The sequence below is a fragment of the Barbus barbus genome (genome assembly GCF_936440315.1).
Source record: "Barbus barbus genome assembly, chromosome: 38".
Lineage (NCBI taxonomy): Eukaryota > Metazoa > Chordata > Actinopteri > Cypriniformes > Cyprinidae > Barbus > Barbus barbus.
The window spans coordinates 19,767,127-19,790,568 of NC_136716.1; the positions used below are offsets into that span (position 1 = coordinate 19,767,127).

The 23,442-nt window shown below is 39.6% G+C and overlaps 1 protein-coding gene across 1 annotated transcript in view; it reads left to right on the forward strand.

The window, feature by feature from the left end:
- Positions 1 to 10,116: 10,116 nt before the first annotated feature.
- The window catches only part of LOC306857993 (RNA binding protein fox-1 homolog 3-like), a gene marked incomplete at its 3' end in the record, with an annotated part of 143,801 nt that continues 130,475 nt past the window's right edge, over positions 10,117 to 23,442 (forward strand). The window contains exon 1 of the mRNA XM_079398326.1: positions 10,117 to 10,242. The remainder of the gene's footprint in view (positions 10,243 to 23,442) is intronic.

The window sequence follows — 23,442 nt, forward strand, 5'->3', positions numbered from 1 at the left end:
CTCTCCCCAAGCTCCTCAATTAGACCTCCTGTGCTGGATTTTCCAATACACGGTATCCTGAGGCTAGCAAAGGGATCACACTATTTGTGACTTACACACAAGCACACACATACACGGCCACATTCACTCACACTTTTAAAAGCACTTCCTCTATTAAGGACATCCAATGTGGCTGTTTATATTTGTGCGTTTATCATGTTCAAAATCAATGCATTTTAATGTATAGCAGTAGTTCTCAATTGGTGGCAGGTCGCCTCTGGTCGCAGAGAGTGAGGGGAAAGAGAATGATAAATGAATAAAATGATAGATATAAATTATGATAAATATTATAGTTTATAAATTTACACTACTGTTTAAATGTTGGGGTCAGTAAGGTTTTTATTTTAATATAAAACATATAGATTATTTTATTCAGCAATTATGAAATAATTCATCAAAAGAATCCTGGAAAACCACAAAAATATTAAGCAGTATAAAAATATTACAACTGATTTAATTTATTAAACATATGTGACCCTGGATCACAAAACCATTCATAAGGGTCAATGTTTTTAAATGAGATGAGATTAAATAAATAAATAAGCATAAATAAGCTTCCCATGGTTTGTATGGTTTGTTAGGATAGGACAATATTTGGCTGAGACACAACTATTTGAAAATCTGGAATCTGAGGGTGCAAAAAAATCTAAATATTGAGAAAATCACCTTTTAAAGTTGTCCAAATGAAGATCTTAGCAATACATCTTAGCATATTACTATTCAAAAATTAAGTTTTGATATATTTACGGTAGGCAATTTACAAAATATCTTCATGGAACATGATCTTTATGTAATATCCTAATGATTTTTGGCATTAAAAAAATCAATAATTTTGACCCATACACTGTATTGTTGGCTATTGCTACAAATATACTTGTGCTACTTATGACTGGTTTTGTGGTCCAGAGTCACATATTATGATATATATATATATAGATAGATATAGATATATATATATATATAGATATATATATATATATATATACTCACCTAAAGGATTATTAGGAACACCATGCTAATACTGTGTTTGACCCCCTTTCGCCTTCAGAACTGCCTTAATTCTACGTGGCATTGATTCAACAAGGTGCTGAAAGCATTCTTTAGAAATGTTGGCCCATATTGATAGGATAGCATCTTGCAGTTGATGGAGATTTGTGGGATGCACATCCAGGGCACAAAGCTCCCGTTCCACCACATCCCAAAGATGCTCTATTGGGTTGAGATCTGGTGACTGTGGGGGCCATTCTAGTACAGTGAACTCATTGTCATGTTCAAGAAACCAATTTGAAATGATTCGAGCTTTGTGACATGGTGCATTATCCTGCTGGAAGTAGCCATCAGAGGATGGGTACATGGTGGTCATAAAGGGATGGACATGGTCAGAAACAATGCTCAGGTAGGCCGTGGCATTTAAACGATGCCCAATTGACACTAAGGGGCCTAAAGTGTGCCAAGAAAACATCCCCCACACCATTACACCACCACCAGCCTGCACAGTGGTAACAAGGCATGATGGATCCATGTTCTCATTCTGTTTACGCCAAATTCTGACTCTACCATCTGAATGTCTCAACAGAAATGAAGACTCATCAGACCAGGCAACATTTTTCCAGTCTTCAACCGTCCAATTTTGGTGAGCTCGTGCAAATTGTAGCCTCTTTTTCCTATTTGTAGTGGAGATGAGTGGTACCCAGTGGGGTCTTCTGCTGTTGTAGCCCATCCGCCTCAAGATTGTGCGTGTTGTGGCTTCACAAATGCTTTGCTGCATACCTCGGTTGTAACGAGTGGTTATTTCAGTCAAAGTTGCTCTTCTATCAGCTTGAATCAGTCGGCCCATTCTCCTCTGACCTCTAGCATCAACAAGGCATTTTCGCCCACAGGACTGCCGCACACTGGATGTTTTTCCCTTTTCACACCATTCTTTGTAAACCCTAGAAATGGTTGTGCGTGAAAATCCCAGTAACTGAGTAGATTGTGAAATACTCAGACCGGCCCGTCTGGCACCAACAAACATGCCACGCTCAAAATTGCTTAAATCACCTTTCTTTCCCATTCTGACATTCAGTTTGGAGTTCAGGAGATTGTCTTGACCAGGACCACACCCCTAAATGCATTGAAGCAACTGCCATGTGATTGGTTGATTAGATAATTGCATTAATGAGAAACAGGTGTTCCTAATAATCCTTTAGGTGAGTGTGTGTGTGTGTATATATATATATATATATATATATATATATATATATATATATATATATATATATATATATACACAGTATATGATCATATTTCTCAGTATTACCATTTTTACTATTTAATAAAATAAATTCAACTTTGGTGAGCATAAGAGACTTCTTTCAAAAACATTAAAAACTATATGGTAATATTTATAAAATATTAGGCTAATGCAAAAGATGGCGTAGTGTTTCTTTCATGTATTAATTGGGTATTCTCACCTCTGTTGTTTATGCAATTTAGATAATGGGAATATTGCTAAATTCAATATATAGTACAACCTGGGTCGTAAAACAAAGCTAGTAAACCAGTCATTGCAAAATAATAGTTATAAAATGCAATAAGAAACCACTTTTATCTGTTACATACTAAAAATAGAGAGCAGCGCCATTTCATCCAAAAAAAAAAAACCCAGGCAAACTCTATGCTACTCTGTGGTGTATCATTTTAAAAATCAATAAAAAAGAATAGTTTAAACGTGCATAAAAAGCTTTTTATTTGCCTTTATTGGCCATTTTGGATTTTATGTCTATATTTGTAGGAATGTTGCAACTGTTATTTTATTTTAATGCACAATGAGCTGCACAATAGTTCTAAAAATGCAATCTAAATTAAGTTTAGTGCTTACCGTTACCATTGTGATTATATTGTCACACACTATTTACATCCCTAATCCAGCCAGTAGCGATTAGATTCAATATGTGCTTTCATCACCTTACAACATTTCTCAGTTACTGTCATCCTCAGAATTGTCTCTCTCTCTCACACACACATACAGACAGTAAATGAAAACTGACAGGGGAGTTTGAACTCGAAGCCTCTGTGACTCTTGACTCCTGGGAATCTTCTGGCAGCTGTGGGTGACAAAACAGAACAGAGAACGAGCGGCAAATTTCCAGTCTTTTTGAGGAAAGAGTCCTCAGCAGCATACAGACTACACTTGCAGCGAGCTTTCTTTCTTTCTTGGTGTTTTCTCTCCCTCTAAATCAAGTTGCAGCTCTTACTATACAATATAAATTAATCAAGTCTGGGAAGGTGCTTTTTGATGCTTTTGAGTGATTGTTGGGGAGCGATACAGTACGGCTGTCAGAAATATGTCTCTCTTTCTCTGTAGTCATCCGTTTCAGCTACGTGGATATGTCTGTTTGCTTATGTGTTGTGCATTCTCGCTTCATCATGTGCCAGAGGTCTTTTTTTTATTGGAAATGGGATGAATATGTGTTTAAAGGGATAGTTCACCCAAAAATGAAAATTCTGTCATTAATTACTCACCCTCATGTTGTTCCAAACCCGTAAATTCATCTTCAGAACACAAATTAAGATATTTTTGATGAAATCCGAGAGCTCTCTGACCCTGCATAGACAGCAAGGGTCCTACCACCAAGGCACAGAAACATAGTAAGGACATCATCAGTGGTTCAAACATAATTTTATGACGCTATGAGAATACTTTTTGTGAAAAAAAGAAAAATAACGACTTTATGCAACAATTCTTCTCCTGCGAGTTACCATCTTCTGCCAATTTATGGACCATGACGCATGCGTCACAATTCTATATAGTGTATTTAAATAATTTTGCATTTCATATACATATATAAAAATAATTTTTAAACCATTTATTTATTTTCTGTATACATTTTTCCTTTTGCTCCATCAAAACTATATCCATGCTGTTATTGTAATTCCAAAATAAAAACTAAAAATGCAGTAGCAGGGACAGCGAGGGTCTCATTGATGTTTGGTCAATGATCAAATCAGCACTCATTTTGGTGGTCCGTGCACACAAATCTGAAGCAAGTGCAGAGAGAGACAGAGAGAGAGCATACGGGAGGGGGCTTTCCAGCTGTCTTTGGGAGCATGCCAGTGGGATGACATGGGGCTCTGAAGTATTGGGGGGGGGCTGGCTGGGGACAAACCTGCGGAATGGCACACTGGAGATATGCAAAACGCTAATGATCCTCGCCCTCCCCCTGCCGGGACGGTTCTCTCTGACAGGCCGCTCCAAGTGGTCTGTTCCACTGGGGATTCTCACCAGCAGGCCCAGGTATCCATGATTGCTTTTTAATGTGTGGCTCTTGGCCAATGGGAGCAGGGATTTTCATCAAGTATGACTGCAGAAATATTAAACTAGCCTGGGATTATTTTTCAGTCACAGTCCATTAAACTGTAGGGGGAAGTGGAGCCAGGAGCTTGCTCCTGCCTGCACAAGTTAGGCCAATTAGGGTTCTAATTTTTTATTAATACGGCGCAATGTTAAATAAACATGCAAACAGCTTTCGTGTTGTATGCCAATTAAATGCTGTTTTATTTGACTGCCACTTTAATCAGGCGGCTGCACAGGGGGAGGATATGCAGTTTAATTAAATTGTATTACTCTACATTTCCTGTCAAGGCTCTTTTAATGATTTCAGAGTAATCTATAAGGACATCAACCATTGATTTACTCATATTTTAATAAATTATGCCGGTCCGTACTATTGCGAAACTCAGCACATGGGAGAATCGTAAAGCAAAAGGGCGGAAACAAAGAAAAGAGCAGCGGGCGCAAGACATTTTTTATCATGCGGCAGAACGGCACCCCCCACAAACAATCATCTCCCAACTATGGCAGGGAGAAAGTTTCAAAAGCTAATTTTGCCCGATTTTATCGCTTCCCCTGTTCCATCAATATTGCCTTCTGGTTGATTTTTAATTTCAGGTTGGAGACCTCAGCATATTTAGTGCTCGGCTAATGACATTGTATTTATTTAGTGCTCTCGTCAATAGCGCACTCAAGTGCAAAAAGTTCCACCCCCGCCTTTGCTGGGTTTTATACAGATAAGTCAAAATCTCAATGTACGTACATCCAGACTGCAAGTGTTGTATTAGCTCTCTGCCGTGGAACATTCATTTGATTTTTCATGTTTTTTCATGGATTCCTTTTTAAATAATGAGTACACAAATGTATTTAAATATATTTTATGTACAGTTAATGTATATCTATCTATCTATCTATACTGTATAAAACTGGAGATGTGTCGAAATAGCTAAATTATTTAACCACAATTAATTTTGTGATTCAAGAAATTATGATTTACTATGTTCTTTAATAAAAGCAATAGTTACTGAAGGGCAAAAAAATATGTTTTCAGTTTACATTTTCATTGTATATTTTTAGCATTTTAATTAAATTAGACTTTTTGATATATTAATATAAAAACAAATTACAATATTCCATATATTTTACATTTTGCAATAACTGTCATCCTCAGTATATATTAATCATTTTAAAGAGTGAACCCTGGCCCCTTGGTTTACTTTATTTTACCAGACAAAACACAATACCAAAAGTGACTATGGAAGTCAATTTAGAGTATAGTTTGTTTAATTTCCATTACACTTTTTGTCACTTTTTGTTTTTGCCACAATTTTAAGACCACATTGTAAGTTACGAAAATCATCTGTATTGGTGATAATGATGATGGCAGCAATGATTACGATCATGATATTCCACTATTGTGAACCTATGAACCACAAATGGTAATGATTAATCATGATTAGGCTGATTGACAAATTGCATGAATTAAAAAAATCAATTTCCGTGTTCTAATACAATTACCAGAGATGGATCTCTGGGCCAGTGTTTTCCCATGACGATATTTACAGCGTCCAGGCTCCACGACACCTTATGAGTTGGTATTTGTGTGTGTTTGTACTCATGGTCTCTCTAGACTTCAGGAAGGCGGAGGTAGCGGCAGAAACAGTGGCAGCATACGGTTATTAATGCCTTGCATCCCTTGCAGCTATGTCTGCCGCCACAGCTTCATGCTGTATTAATCAGAGCGCCGGCACGGACTGCCCCTCCAACTGCACATGATTAAGTAGGACTGGAGCAGTGTTTAAGCCACACTCCCCGCTCTGAAACAAGGCTTTTGAACATCCCCAGGGTACAGGAGGGAGGGGTAATGAATACATCGTTTGGAGAGTCATGGTGATGCCCTGGAGAGGGCTCTGGAAGAAGAGGGCTTCTTTTTCTCCAGCTCTTGTGAATCAGGCTCTGGCCCAGAAACAGGCAGTGTGGGACTGCCATATGGACAGGCTGGTGTGGCTGGTGTGTTTGAGTTGGACAGAGGTCCTGACAGAGCTGCCCCACTGAGAGGAAGGGCCAAGTCCACCGGTCTAGTATCAGAGCGATGCCAGAACAGATCCGGGTCAGTGTGGCTAATGGAAGCGCAGGCCCAGGGACAGGGTGGCCACTGCCAGAGCCACAGGGCTTGTGGGAGGAAGCTTCCAGCCGGAAGAAGGCAGACATTATGTCATCCCCTGTTGCTCACTTGGCAATAATAAGCGCAAGATTTTGATATATTTTGCAGTGTTGTGAGTAGTTATTTTTATACAGTGGCCCTAAAAGTATTCGGGCACTTGGACCACATTTAAAAATGTATGAATGTCAGTGCATTACGCAGCAAAATATCAAACCAAGTGTCATGTGTTGGAGAAAGATACTGCAAGCACACTTCTCAAGCAAAGCATTGTTTTGAATTCTAAATACATTTATAGATTTTCAGACACAACCTGGCTGTTAAATGTTGGTGAATTTTCACTATTTGATTCATTTTCTGTTATTTTGCATATATTGTACTGTAATATATTTTTCTATTCTAATGTCCATTTTGGTAATATGAGCATTTCTCTTTCAGCTATTGCTGTCAGTTATAAATGGAACCTTTTCATTTGGTACATTAAAATCTAATTTTTCAAAATGAACAAGAGGACCCAAACTATGCAGTTCCAGTGCTGTTGATTTAATAGATCAACACAACTAAAAAACTCAAGATAAAAATAAGCTTTAAATTGAATTTTCTGTGCAAACCTGTGTTTTTAGTCAGAAATCACTAATACATTTTTACAAATACTGTAATTACAAAGAAATGGCAAGTAAAAATGTGACAGTGGAAAGATTGAAGATTAAACTGTTTTCTTGTAATATGTACTACAAATCTTTGTTTTATTTATAACAACAAATGTGTTTTCTTGCTTTTATTTTGCAATATGCTTCCTTTTTATCTCTTCACATTCAGTTCGGATTCCAAACTTATATTAAATATGAATTCTCTTTCCGCTGGATTGTATATTCAACGGTGGGGCGTGTGTTGCTTCACTGATGAAAACGCTGGCTAGAATAAAAATATTGATCTTGGGATTTTAGCAATCAAAATTGAGATTGTTTAAGGATTGCAATTAATTAGTAAGAATGTTTTACCCAAACGTTTGTGGAATATGATAACGTACCCATGTGTACTCTGCAGTGACACCTGTGTAAACTTGAAAAGTCAGTTATGAGAAAAATATGCGTATCATTTGTTATATTTTGTGTGGGTTTTTTTTTTTTTTTTTGGGGGGGGGGGGGGGGGGGGGGGTTGTGCAATTCATAATGTTTTGTTTTTTTTCAGTTAAAGCCTTTGCCAAGTGATTTATTTCCACATTTATAGAGCTGTTTTATAGTATAGATTTCTATTTATGTTTCTTCTCTGATTATCATGTTATCATGGCCCTAGAATCCTCCACTTTCACATCACACTTGAGATTCAAAGCTGGGTGCTTCCCCACAGATCAGGCAGGGATCTTTTATGGCACTTATTGTCATCCTTGCAGAGAAATGCGAGATAATGCAGTCTCAGTTTCAACCTAAAATCCTCCATTCATCTGCATGAGTGCGCAGCGACGCGCTGACAAACCCTGGACTGAGATATTCCGATGGCAGATTTAGATGTGATGACACTCTTTTCTGCCTTAAATCAAACTGTTATTGCTTTCTTATCAAACCAAAAATACTCCCTCTCACACACTGTTTATGACAACTTTGACATTTGGCTCAGTTTTTAAAGCTCTTGTCAAATTTGCCCAACTGCAGGGCAGAGTGAGATAGAGAGAGCAAGGAAAGGTTGTCAGAGTGAGAAGGGGGCTTTAAAGACAAAGCGCAAGAGGGAAAACCAGGGGAAAGGAAGAAAAAGAGACGGGGAGATAGTGAAGCAGCCTGGGGGGTTGTTGTAATGTATCTGCAGTGTAGCATGTCAGTGCAGCTTTACTTTACCGCATCCTCATCTCGCCGTCAATAATTAATCACAGGTGAGGCGTGGTGAGAAACATGCCCACGGATGCCAAAGGAGCTTCAACTGGTGCCAACAGACAGCAGGGAAGCCTCAAACGCGATGACAGCCATCCCTCCCCGCCTCGAGTCTCACCTTACGACACGTTCCTGTGATGCAACGTGCCGCGGTCTGAATTACATCACCTCCGAAAAGAGCAGGAGCGCCGTTCGGCCTCCAAATCTATGCCGAAGCCGCTGTTTTATTGCTAATTAGGCCATATCTTTTTATTCCTAGACACCAAAAAAAATCAGCCACATGTATCATGGATATAAACGCGTTATAGTTGTGATCGATTGGCTGTAGCATGGCCCTGTGGCATGAATATTCATGGGGTGATGTATAGAGAGGGAGGGAGCAGCATTGGAGGCTCGTGGTGTGTGATCCGTGGACTTTACAGTCACCGCCGGGTAGCCTGCGGCTAGCAGCCACCATAAACAATAACGCAAGGCCCATTTATAACACTAAAACTCATGTGTCGCCGCAACCACAAAGAGCACAAGTGACATTTTAATGGGTATTTTTACTTTTTGTTTTTCAATAATGAATGCATGGCTTGCTGTGGTGCGCTCCACAATATGCGCTTCACTATTGTTTTGAGGCAGAATGCAGATTTTTGCTGTACTTGGCATTTATAGGGAATAATTTAATACACATCGCAATCTTTGCACGCGCTTCTCTGAGTCGGCTCTCAGACTGGGAAAATGGGGATTTTTTTTTTTAAGCTGAACTGCTGGGATATGGTGTGTGTGTTTGTGTGTGATGTCAGAGTCATGTTTTCTTTTTGTCTTTGTGAGTACCGATCATTGTGTGTGTGTGTGTGTGTGCTACCCAAAGGAGGTTGAATGTAGCTGTTAGTTTGCTTTGCTGTGTAAGCAGGGCTGACACCACTGTTGATCACATGCCAAGCTCTTCTCACTCACACCATGCCACTCACACACAGACTGATGTGCACCAAACAGCAGAGAGAAGTGTTTATGGATGTGACGTATTCAGATTGTCAGAGAAATATTTGAGTTTGTCTCTTACTTTTTGTATTCCTTTTTGATCAGGAATCAAAAGGAATTTTTGATTCCTTCATTCCATCCTTCATTCTTTCTTTCTTTCTTTCTTTCTTTCTTTCTTTCTTTCTTTCTTTCTTTCTTTCTTTCTTTCTTTCTTTCTTTCTTTCTTTCTATTATACATGCTTTATTTTTTTATATAAGCCTTCATTTCTTACTTGCTTTAATTTCCTTCTCTTCCATTGTTTTTCCTTCATGTATCCATTCATTCTTATCCTACAGTATTTTTTCTTCCTTTTTTGTTTGTTTTTCCTTCCTTCCTTTCTTCCTGTATTTTTTTCTTCTTTTATTACTTCCTTTATTACCGTTGTATTTTGTATGTTGTACTTCTTTGTTTTTTTCCTTCCTCCCTCATTTCCATCCTTCTTTTCGTTTGTTTTATCCCTTCCTTCCTTCTTTCCATCCCTCTTACTTTTGCTTTCCGTTTTTCTTTCTTTCACTTTTTCCTCCTTTTTTAATTCCTTTGTTTTCCTCCTTCCTTCCCTCCTTCCTTCATTTTTCTGTTCTTCTTTTTACTTTACATTCTACCTTAATTGTTTATTTAGCTCTCCTTCTCTCCTATCTTCATTTCTATTATTATAATAATTATTATTTGTTTCTAGTCATTGTATATTACTATTTAACCTGTTCCAAATATTTAAATTTTTTCTCCTTCTGCAGAAACCAAACCAGGAAACGGGCTGTGTAAAACAGGAAGCATTGCTCTCTTTGGAAACGTAGTGTACAGTGGGCTGCTGAACGATCCCTTCTGGCATTTTGGGGTGCCCCTTGTCACAAGACTGGTAAGTGGATGCCTTCTTTGTGTTTTCCAGATTGGTGGCATGTTTGGCGCTGCCTCTGTGCTCCCTTTGCCACCTCAGGATCCCTTGTTGGCAGGTGAAATTTGGCATCAGTTGTGTTTTGGCTGGGCAGGACTTGAACCAGAGGTATCCATTTTTTATACAGACCAGTGTGGCAAAGTTTATTTTAGCTTCAGCTCTGACAGCTACGCCCAAACACAGAGAACAGCAGTAGAAAGGGAAAAGGGGTAATATTGCAGCCACATGTCATGTTCTCCTTCCTGGTTTCCCTGTCTGCCTTCTTTCTCAATTATGCAAGATCTAAATGAGTAGATAATGCATTGGCATATGATGTGTCAGTTTAAGAACTGAATATTAGTTGGCTACTCAAGTTTTAATTAAACTGTAATCTTAGCGCATGTCAGTACCTCTGTCTTATTATGAATTGATAAATATTGATGTTCCGTCTTCCTCCGAAATATGTCAAACAGTATTAGCATACAGGCAGGGAAAGACAGGGAGGAGGCAGAGCTGGAGCAATTTACTGCCTTATACTCGATTAAGATAAAAAAGGATTTGGAGGATCAGAAATATAAATCTCTGAGGGTAACTTGTTTTTTGCTGCTTTCCCAATTGAGCATGCAGACGTGTTTCAGACGAAAACTTTAGCCGCAGAATTGGGATGTAGTTCAACTGCTGTCTACTGGGAGAGAACAGAAAGATGGCGGATAAAAAACTAAAGAGGAAAACATCTGCAGAACAAAAGAAGGCTTACACCGTGTCTACACCGGACGCGACAGTTGTCGTGTTGCACCAGCTGAAGTATGTCTACACTGGACGCGACAAAGTGACTGTTTAAAATCATTTGAAATTTGTGTCAATACGTGATGAATAGAACACAGCAGCAGTTTACTGTCAGGATCCAGTGTAGACAGCATTATTAGTGGTTATAATGAGTTCTATAGTAGGACCCGTGTAAATATCAGATCAGCTTTCCAGCGCTGGAGAGAACTGAAGGAGCGGGAAGGCCTGCGATTGGGCACCGAGGTTGCTTTGTTTCTTCTCGATAGCTGAGTAACATTGGTTTTGCTTTGTTTCACAGAACTAATCGTTGCCTGGGTTGTGTAACGTTACGTATGTGTGGGGTGGAGCTATCAAAATAGGGAGCGAGACCCTTTTGGGGTAGGGACGTGTTTTTGTTGGTTATTTCAAATATCAACATTGGCTGCCAGAAATCACATACCCCACCTTTAAAGTGTAAAATGAGATCTTTCCACCTTTCCACCAAAACCAAGTGACTGAACTCAAGCGATATGATGGACAAGATGGCGAACACTGTTACACACTTCGAGGACATTCTAAGAACCGAGTTGATGGTGATGCGGAACGAGTTCGCTTCTCACATGTCAGTTGTTCAGTCGCTATGCTCTAAACTGGATCTTCTTACAGGGGAGATGAGAGAACAAAAGAAAGTTGTCGCAGATCACGATAGGCGCGTTGCCGCGCTCGAGAAACAGGTTGCGGACTTACAGGATCGCAATAGGCGCAGCAATCTGCGTCTGGTCGGATTGACGGAAGGTTCCGAAAAGGACGACCCTATGGTCTTTTAGAAAAGATTGCTATGGACGTGGCTCCCATCTCTGGCGGGCAAAGAGATTGAAGTGGAGCGAGCGCATCGCGTGTACACAAGGCTCTCCTCAGCAGTGTTGTGCAAGTTACTTCCAAACTGTAATACATTACATATTACTTTTTAGCGTTATTTAAAAGTAATTCCTTACCTTACAATATTACTGTCTCAGAATTGTAATGCGTTACATGACTCCTGTATTACTTTTGAGTTACTTTCACCAAAATATCTACAGAAGTAGAACTTAACATTCTAAAATGACAAAATGTACTAGAGCCCTGCCCTAATGGCAAAGTGTTTATATTGCGTTCCGGCTTTTTATTAAGTTTACATTTGGAGCATTTTTTGTTCATTAAATAAGTTTTTTCTTTCTTAAAGTAACGACCAAGCGGCCAGCAGCAGACGGCAGGCTGATCATAGCTTATGCTTGATCAATTTAGCCTTCTCAAATCATCATGACTTGCCTAAAATAAAATCTATAGATATACTAAAACAGTTTAAGCATATGACAATGTTTAAACGTTAAACCTAGATAAATGTGCGCTGCATCCAGTTTTTGCGGAGAATGGAATTTAAAGCGCAGGACATGGAGGCACCAGCGCAATCAATTGCAATTTTTTTTCAATGGAAACAACTTACGCCATAATTTTTGCTCATAAAGGTAAGAGTAATACATTATTCGTAACTGTAAAGGGTCTACTTTTATTTGTGTGCACTCACAATGTCAACAAAACGTCATGCTTTTATCTTGAACAGGAGCACTTCACAAAAATGAACCAAAAGTCAGCAAATACATGCCTCACAGACAAGATAAATATATCTATAGAAAGCTTTAAATTGCTACTTAACGACATAAATAAAAACGAAAACAAAAAATATTTAATATAAGCTTTATCCGTGAAGATGCACTTCTCTCTTAAGGCGTGTCTAACGAGGAGATGGCTACTATTTCCCCCGGACACATCCCGGACACATTCATTCATTACTTTTGCTGGGGCTTTTGCTTTATTGTGTGTAGTTGAACGCAGAACTCTTCAGCTGTGCTGACGGCTCGCTGCTCGCTGACGGACTCATGTTATTTCCACCAGCGCGGCAATTTTTTTTTCATCAATAATTGATGGATGTCTAAAATATAAAGATAAGGAGAAGCCTAAAACAGGCCCGAGGACTGGCCCGCGTCTGAACTATGACGTGAATATTTGCCCGGCCCTATAGGGACATAAAAAAGTCAGAGCCCGACTTTAAATAAAAAAAATAAATAAATAAAACTAAATAAAAAAAATTGGGGGCTAAAAGTGTGTTGTAATGCTAAACCACTGGTTTTCATCTTTAATCTGCTGCGGTACACAGACGGGGAGCTCATTCTGCGGGCCGCCAGACTTCATGCCCCGGTGAAAACTTCCGACGGAGCAACGCTGTCTTTCTTTCCAGATTTTCCTCCGGTCACCGTAAAAAGAAGTGCATTTGTGTCAATTAGGAAGGAGATGAGAGATGCTGGCATCCAGAATTTTCTCCTTAATCAGCGTTGTTTTTCAGACAATACACTCAGTAAAATCATGGCGGTTAGGTCCGAACTCAATTCACTACTGAGATCCAGGGCAGAATTCCTGATCCAAAGATGCAGGCAGAATTATTATTTTCAAGGGAATTGTGTAATCTTAGCCCTAAGATTACACAACAGTGAAAAGTTTGCTAATATTTCAGCAGTGAAATCCCAATCTGGGCTCATTATGACAGATCCAAAATACATTAATATTGCCTTTCACTCTTTTTACTCTAACCTCTATACTACTTCTGCTGATGGTGACCCTGACTCTTTTGCATTTTTCTGTCCAACCTTCATTTACCTAGGCTGTCAGATTTAGATTCGGAATACCTGGCTGAACCGTTCACTCTTCAGGAGCTGGAGTCAGCAATTCGATCTATGAACAAGGGGAAATCCCCAGGCATAGATGGCATAGATTCCAATTGAATTGTATACTGTATTTTGGTCGGATTTAGGCCCCCTCATGTTAGATATGATAATTTTTTCAGTTACTCAAGACTCATTTCACCCATCTCCATCTCCCAATATAGCTGTTATTTCTCTCTTGTTAAAAAAAGATAAAGATCCGACTTCCTGTTCTAGTTACCGGCCACTTTCTTTGATAGGAACTGATATTAAATTATATGCTAAAGTACTATCTCGTCGTCTAGAGAAATTTATGAATAGGCTAGTTCATCATGACCAAACAGGATTCATTAAATCTTGCTCAGCTTCGGATAACTTACGCAGGTTACATCATATTATTAATTCAAATAATAGCCTGTCCTCCCCTTGCGCAGTATTATCTCTAGGTCCCATTGTAGCCCATCTCCTCTCCACATGGAGGGATGTTGAAAGACGTTCACAACTAGTTACAAAATGGCACAGGCATTCGCCTATTTTCCACAATAATAACCTTTTGTCAGGCAGTACTCCATTTCATTGTCCGCAATGGACTCATAGTAAAGTAAACACTCTGGGAGATATCTATGATGATATGATGATTAAAATCCTTCCAGAATCTTAAGACTCAATATAATCTGCCAGGCACCTCCCTTTTTATGTATTTGCGCATTAGATCGGCCCTACGGGCATATGGGGTGCCTTGGAACTCTCAACTGCCCGTTCACCCTTTGCCCAAACTAATCCTTCCTTCTGAGGAATCTCCCTCCTCTGCTTCAGTCATCTATCTCTTTCTTCTTGAGCATTCATACAAACCTTTATCTATTACAACTGTTTGGGCTAAGGATCTTAATGAGGATGTATATGTTTTATTTTCCGATCAGGTGTGGGGTGTTTAAATTGTCTTCTAAAAACCCTAATCACCAAATGATTCATTGGAAATTGCTGCATAGGGTTTACTTGACTCCAATTAAACGTTTTTTTCATGAATCTGTCGTCTTCTCCTAAGTGTAATCTCTGTTCCCAAGGAGTTTTAGGCATGTTTTTGTATTTTCTTTTTTGGGGGTGCCCCTCTCTCTCACCTTTTTGGACTCAGCTCTCACAGGACCTATCATATTTGTTGGGTACTGAGATACGTTTGACTCTGCAACATTTTTTCATGAATGACTTTTGGGACTTCACCTTGTCCATCCAACAAAGATCTTTACTGTCAGCTGCTCTCACAGCAGCAAAAAAAATTGCTAGTCAACCGATGGAATCCTCCTCACACAATGGACAGACGAACCTGGACTGTGTATTTGTTGGACATTATCTCAATGGAACTCTCTACTTCTCGTATACATGGATCTAACATGAAAACTGTTGTGTCTTCTTTTCTAAAATCTTTGTAAAAATGATTTTATTATTTGTTTATCTATTAATATTAATTAATATGTGTTTATTATTATTATTTGTTATTTTATTTATTTATTTATTTATTTATTTTAAGTCTACCAAAGGGTGGGATGGGTTGGGGTGGGTTTTAAATTTGTACAGCTGATTTTTGTTTTGTACTACTGTTCCACAAAATAAAACTCAATAAACAGTTGTTAACAAAAAAAAGTATATGGCTTGGGACCAGCTGGTTTGCTGGTCTTTCAAGCTGGTCTAGTTAACCTTTCAGCCTGGCCAAGCGGTGTTTAGCAGTATAGCCATTTGATCGCCCAGCCTGACCAGCCAAGAAAAAGCAAAGTTAGTCCAGAGAGACCAGTAAATAAGCTTCGGCTGATTTAAGATGTTTTAAGCTGGAAATGGACTGCTTATTACAGTAAAGTCTCATTTGTCTTTACTGCTTGAGAATAAGACTATGTTAGAATACCATGAGTGACATTCCTGAAAGATAAAACATTCTAAATTCCACTGGCTTTTTGCAGCTCAAGTAGAAAAGATTTATTTTGTTGTTGTTGTTGTTGTTGAATGCATTTAAGTAGTAAATCATTTATAGTCCAATGCTTAATTTGGCTTTACAATATTTACTTAATTTAGATTGAATGTCGGTTGCCGTAGCCGGAAGGCTCAAAGCAATTATGTTTTCCCAACTTTTACTTTTCCCAAACTTTAATTTTATTCTCCCCTTTTGGAGATAGGAAATTCTACTAATGGCATTTGGAAATACAACGCTTCAAATAGCCAAAGCACGTTTAGCGTTTAAGTGCACTAGCATGCTAGCACTCAAATCACTATAAATGAGTTCTACCTCAGTTCCAAACCGTATATTAAGTAAATTAGTCAATGCCTCTGTAATCAAGCACAACGGCGCCTTGCCTTTTATCCGCTTGTTTTTTGATTAGTCCATACTTCCATGCATGTCACTTCCTGTACCGGTTTGGTCACTGGAATGGCCTTTTAATGAAAATGGACTGGCACGGCGATCTGTTCCTCAATCCCCCCACCAAACTCCGCTGCAGACGCTAAACTGCACCTTAACCAGATTAAGTCGCTTGAACGTGTTTGGAGAATCGAGCCTCCCCACCAGATGGAGAGAAATGGAGGGCGGTTGTTTTTGAATTAGGTCTCCCTCGATTTTCCTTGCCGGGTTAATGAATAAATGAACTGGCGCGGTAATTAGAAGGGAGTGCGTTGAGAGAGAAGGAGAGGAGCATGTAGCTCCATTGAGTTTATGAAGGCAGAAATGATGACGTTGGGTAAAGCACTGATGAGGAAGGTATAGCTCAGTGGGGCGAGCATGCCTGATAGAGTGTGTGTGTGTGTGTGTGTCTGCGCAGAAGGGAGGATTCGACTTCATTATAAGGTGCTTTAAGTGCGACACGCTGTGATTGTGTCGTCTTCTTTCCAAACAAAGGCAGTGGAGGGCAGGTACAGGGGACAAAGGAAACGCAAACGTCCAAGTCGTCACACGGACGTGCACATACTGCTGAATCCTGTCAGACTGCGCTCAGAGCTGAATTTCAGCTTTTCAGCAGAATCTGTGTAATTGATAGCACTCTGGGGCTGCTCGGGCCTTGGCAGCACGCAAAACGAACGCAAACCTCCAAAGACAGAGACTTTTAATATCTGGCAGGCTCGCGCAGCATGGAAGCTTGACTCTGTGTGGCATGTAGATGTATTGCGGTTCACTTTTGGGTTGTAGTATGGGGGTTAAAAAAAAAGCTCCTGTCGAATATTCCAAGGCTTGCACTATTTCCAAGACCTGCTGCGTTTGCGGCCAATATGGCGTCCCAGATGTGTTCACCTGCCGTTGGCAGCGGCCAGCTCCTAATTAAGACAGTCTGGCTTGGCCACCGGCTCAGCCTGGGCCTGCTCAGACCAAACCTTGCCCATCTGCCCTGCTTAAAGAAGAAAAATACCACCTTTACACTTCACGCCGCTTGACAACTATACTAAGGTGGGGCGTAGAGGGCGTTAGTTCCTGCAGACAGGGTGAGGCTTGCGTGATTGTGTGCAGATAAAGCGAGCAGTTGTGCTAAATGCATGTAATGCAGCTGGCTGTTTTCTTTATTCTTCCATCTATATGTCCTTTTCTTTCTTTGCACTGCATCTGAGCGAAATGTGTAAGCGTTAACAAGCTTGTGCCACATTTTTTGACTCTGCGTCACATCTCGGCACAAGCCCATAAGCCTGGAGAAAGATCAGGCGAGACATGGAGATCAAACCCATGGATCGGGCCAACAGACAACTGTACTGCACAACACCGGCATTAAATATTGACTAAACAAATCGCGAGTTGGGGGAGTAAGAGAACACGACAAGGAGCATAACCAATTCAGGGCTCTGACTCTTTCCCTCCTTCTTCATCTGAGAGAAAAGGTTTCTTGTCTCTGTAATGGAAAATGACGTCCCCAGGGCCAGTCGTCCTCCGAGTGCTTAACCCGAACAAGCAGCACCCGCGACATGCTCGGGAAAAACAGTACAGATAGTGCCGGAGAAGGAATGGGGAGACAGAGAAAGAGTGTTTTGGATTTGAGAGAGAAAGAGAAGCAGAGAGACAACAGAATAGCGAGTGGACAGGAATATTACAAGAAGAACAACAACAGTAGGGGAGACTGGGGCTAGTTGTCACACAGCTCACTTTCAGTAACTATTTTTTTCATAGGTTTTGACTCAGAAGTCCAATTAGTTGTGTATATTGATTTCAAACATTTAGTTGACAAATGTGTTAATTTGATCATTTTATTTATTTATGTTTTTTATATAGATTTTTTTTTCAAGGAAAGTTGGCACATTTTTTCAAATATGTAAAAATGTATTTCATTTTTTATATTTAATAACAGGCTGTTTAAAGGCAGACTCCACTGTGAAAGCAGTGAACTCATTTTTTTTCCCTCAACCATAACACTAAAAATACTCAATAGCGTTTTCGTAGTCAAGACTTTACTGTATGTCTCTATATAGAAAATAAACCTGCATTGATAATTATCGACTTTGTAAAAGTGCAACTGGCCCTAGACTCCCTATATTGTGCAATACACTGCAAAACGAAGTGAATGATATTTATTGTGTAGTTTTCATTTGCATTTGCTAATGACATTAACTTAAAGACATTTATAAGGATTGTGTGTTACTCAAATCTACTCAGGCTCCTAAATAATTTTTCTCTTTCAGCCATTTTTCTTCAACTCTCTTCATATTGTTAAAAAACAGTGAACGGTAAAGATCAGTCATTTCACAGACCCCTCTTTTTTTTTTTACTTATTTATGATACTGACTTGAAATAGACTTCAGGATTTGATAAGACAGTTTCTTTAATGCAACTTGAGATCCTTTTATTGCTTCACTGTGAAACTCAGTAAGAAAAAGAAACTGATTGAGGTTCACATGTTTTTAGATAACAGTCCTGCTCAGAAGTTTACATAGTCCTTGCAGAAAAAATCAAAGGGATCATAAAAATTGCAATTTTCTTTCATTAAATTCTCTATACTATTTAACATAACAGATATTTACATATATTCAACAAGACAGAAAATAAATGAAATTACATTAATTATCCTGTTTAAAAGTTTCCATACTTTTATTATTAATATTGTATATTGCCATAGGTATCTTGTTAACATGATTTTTGTGTGTAAATTGCATTAATATTTTTTTCTTGTGGAATATACTTCTTTATAATTAATGCTGCAGCTTAAGGGCAGTACTAAAAAAAATAATCTCATATGTAGTATTTTTTAAATGCTATAGATTCTGCAAGGGTTATGTACATTTTACAGAGGAAGGTATGTACATTTCTGAGCACAACTGTATATAATAAAATAAAAAACTTATTCATAATGATCCAATACCCCTGATCTTATCAGAACTCTTGCATTGATTTACTGCACATGCTCCAAAGCACAATGAAAAATATGAGCTGTCTCAGACGGCGTCACTCCAGAAATGCTTTGTTCTAATCAAAATAAACCAAGAGCCGAATTAGCGTTCTCTCAAATTCACATATGAACATGCAACAGCACAGAGGTTAATATTTAAGAACGCTGTAGCTGCCTGTTGGCAGTATGGGTTTGAAATTGCTGAGACAGCTGAGATGTTAAACGGCAGCGTAACCCCCCCCCCCCCCCCCCCCCCCCCCCCCAAATCAAGCCTCCCGAAAGGCGCATGGCTGTGTACGCATGCACTTAGATGCTCAAACCACACACACATACACACACAAACACGTATTGCGCTCTCACACACACCAGAAAAAAGGCAACCAAAAAGAGCAGCCCTGTTCTCATGGCACGCAACCTGTCAAGCGATTCCCCCTGCTCTCCACCGGCGCACTCCGACTCCTGATTGGCTGAAAGCACAGCCGGAATTCTGCAAGCCTCTCTCCCACCGAAACCCCAGCCTCTACTCCCTCACTGTCACAGAGAAAAAGATTGGTGAGTAAAAAAAGAAAGGAAAGACAGACACAAGTAAGAGCAAAAGGCATTACATTGCACGCCGACTCGCCCTACCTAGTTTACTTACGCCTTTACCCCTGCACGACTTTTCATGAACATCAGCTGAGCGTCAAGACCGAGCGAGAGGAAAGAACCGCTCCTACGGTCTTCTCAATCCCCACCTCCAGCCGGCTTCCCTCGGCAGCCGCCGCAGCATCAGCCAGGAGAGCAGACGCTCCTCTCTTCCCCTCCCCTCCCCTCTGCGCTCGGATGCTGAGCTGCTCCGTGGCTGTATCAGTGCCTGAAGTGTCAATGGACTCCTCTCCCTGCGGAGGAACACAGCTTCACTGAAGGAATGCTAGGAACAGCTGCCAAAGACCTCCTGGAGTGCCTGCTCTAGAACTCTCCCACTCGCCAATAAGACCCTGAACAGAACGACACAGGGCAGAAGACGTGAAGAAAGCCACTTATGTGGTTGTAGGAAGAAGCAGGAAAGTGAAAGGAAACTGAAGAGTGGAGACAGCAGCGCCTTTGCCTTTTCCTGTTTTTCTTGTCAACTAGATCGTTTTTTTTTTTTTTTCGGATTTTTCTTCTTTTTTTTTAAACGGATAGTGTGTCAACAGTTGTTGCTTTAACTTGTTTTATTTTCTTTCTGGACTGATCTGGGAAGAGCAAAGGACTTTCAAGCACCACGAATCCAACCCACACGGCCAGCTCTGTGCCCACCCCTCGTCCGTTTTCCATCTCTGAGCGCCCACCTGTCCCTGGCCGAAATGATGATGTACTTTTGGGTGAGTAACGCCTCTGCCGTCCATCAGGTTGGCCTTTATGCCATTGTATCTCAACCCTGGACCTGCTGGGATAAGATGGTGTGCTTGTAGAATGCGATAAGCTTGCCTCCTCCTTTATCTCGTTCTTTCTTTTTCCTGCACTTCCTCTAAGTTTATCTCTCCAACCTAAATACATACACAGATTTTCTCTTGCTCAGCTACTGCTTTGCATTATTTGCTTTCAGTCGGAGCAGTGTTTAATTTTCCTCCACTCCGAAGGGCCTTGTTCCGCAGTGCTGGTCCTGGAGGAGATGAGTATTCAGCCATGGCTGTTCAGAATGGATAGTATTGATGCTCTTTTTGAGGACAGAGGATCATATGACCTGATTCTGCATAGCTCTGACAATTTCTCAGCTCACTGATGGGGAGTGTTCAAACTCACACTGCGAAAAGTGGATGTACGTTCACAACTGTGTTATTAAGTCCCTATAGAGGAGTTTAAATGCTTTGGTATTTAGGTGTTTTCCCCATTTGTATGTTTTGAAGTAGTTTGATAGACCTTCACAGCACTTCTTTGTTGTGGATGTCACTTAAACTTAACTTGTGTACATTTTTGCCGCATTTTCAGTGAGGAAAGAGTTGTAGGGGCTTTTTTTGTGACAATCTACTGGATTTTCTATGTACAGACAACTTTGACCAATCTTATAGGTTTCATTGCTTTTAGTATCTTGTTCCATGTAAAAAGTAAAAATTTTAAATAAATAGTTCATCCAAAAAAAAAAAAAATTTACTTACTCTCATGGTGATCCATACCTGAAGAGCAAAAAAGAACACATTAGGAAGAACTGGATTTGTTCAGATAATGAAAGCCAGTGGGGTCCAAACCAACATTGGACACATTGTCCTTACAATTAAACTCAAACAAATACATTTTTCAGAATGTGTTCTTTTGTGTTTGACAAATGAAAGAAAGTCATTCGGGTTTGGAATGACATAAGTGTGAGTAAATAATGACAATTTAAATTTTTGGTGGACTATTCCTAATATAATGCCGCTTATTGAGTCTCTTTTTTTTCGTAATTTTGTGGGGCCATTTTTGTGTCCATTTCTCCTTTTTATACATTGATCATTTCAAGGTGTCTCTTTTTTTTTTTAACTATTGTTTTTTTTTTTGTTGTTGTTGTTAGCATCTTGTACCATGAATGCATGAAATAGTAAGAAATGTATTTAATTTTTTTCTGAATGGCACATTTTGAGTCATTTTTGTCATTTTGAGTCTTCATCACAGTTGTTTTTAATATTTTTATTGCTCATGTCTCGTTGTTTTTTTCTTATGGTACAAGATGCTGTGTCCAGTAAAAACAGCTTTAACTTTTTAAAACCCTAACCCCCTGATACTGCAGGTCTCTTTTTGAGTCTTTAATTCCATTGCAGTTCTTTTAAATATTTTCTTTTCATGCTAGAATGATGTCATTGGTCATTTCAGCATCTCATTATTATTTTTTTAGCATCTTGTGTCCAGTTAAAACAACTTCAGTATCTTCCAAACACAACACCCTCATTCTGAACGGCCTCTTACTTGTGCCTCTAAAAAATAATGAGGAGGTGAGTGGATGAAAGAACAATATGACGACAGTGGCCGTGTCAAACTGTGCTGAAAATGGGCTTTTAGCTTATAGAAACCTTACTTCACCATAAACCTGCTTCCCGTCCAGCGTCCCGTTCTCTCTGCCTTACTCCCCGTAAGAGGCCAGATGAAAAGTGCACGCTCGTAGATGTGGCAACCAGGATTTAATGATCGTCAGAAAGCAATCTCTCATCTTTTGAGCTGGCTGTGCTCTTTGATAGCGCCGACTGCCCATTAATCATTCCCCTTCATCACTCCAGTCTCATCCGGCCCAGCGCGGGGCAGAGGGCCTCCGCGGCTGCCACACGCCCTCACGCAGACGGTGCAGGCTGTGTCACAGGGGCCACAGGGGCCCGTTCTCTCATACTCAAACTCGCAGATGTGCTTAATCTAATCTGAGCTCACTTTCTGATGGCCCGGGTGAGAAGAGTGATAAAATTTACCCCTGTCAGACATCCTGTAACTGATTAGCTCACACAGGCATACTGACGCTTATTTCTGATGACAGATAGCTCTTTGTGTGTTTGCTGCTTTGTGTGTGTGCTTCCAGAAATATTATTCCAAATTCTGAGCTCAGACTCGACGAGAGGGTGTCAATGTGTGTGGACAAGTTTTTCTCACATTTTCAGTAAGGACATGACTGTGAATTTGCTGAACAATTATGGATTTAATGATAATATTACAGTGGCATGGAAATGAAAAAAGCAGAGGAAAAAAAGCTGCTCTGTCTGTTCAATAATAAATAATTGAGAGCTCAGAGCGAGGGACTTGTTTTTCTGCGAGCATAGAGATGGAAGTGCATAGAGCTTATGCCTGGTTTGAAACGGCACATTGGCCTGTTTTTATGCCCCCCAAGCCAGGCCTAGCCTAAAACAACCTTTGCCATTTATTTTTAATGATCTGTGCTATTGCTACAGGATTGTGTGTTTCACATCACCAACTTGTTTGATTTCTGTATGGGTGGTCAAGATACCACGGTATATACTGTATAGCTTGTGTTATCCTTTAAATATATACTCTGTATATATATATATATATATATATATATATATATATATATATATATATATATATAGTTAGTTTTTTTTTTTTTTTTATATAGTACTTTGGTTCCAAAGTACTGATATTTTAACATCTGTAGCGTGGGCAAACATGCTATGATTTTAGCCCATCAAGTAAACCACCAACATTTTCCTGCCAAAAGTAATTGGTTGTTAGTTTTCGAATGGTCACGTTTCTCCTCTGATTCCATATTTTCAAATGCTAAACCTAGTACAAGCATACAAAAATGTGCTTTAGTTAAAAAAAATCCAGTTTAAACATGTTCTTGTAGATACAAAAAGTTTAACCATGTAAAAGCCATGCTTGCCTTTAGAGCGTTGCATATTCAAGTG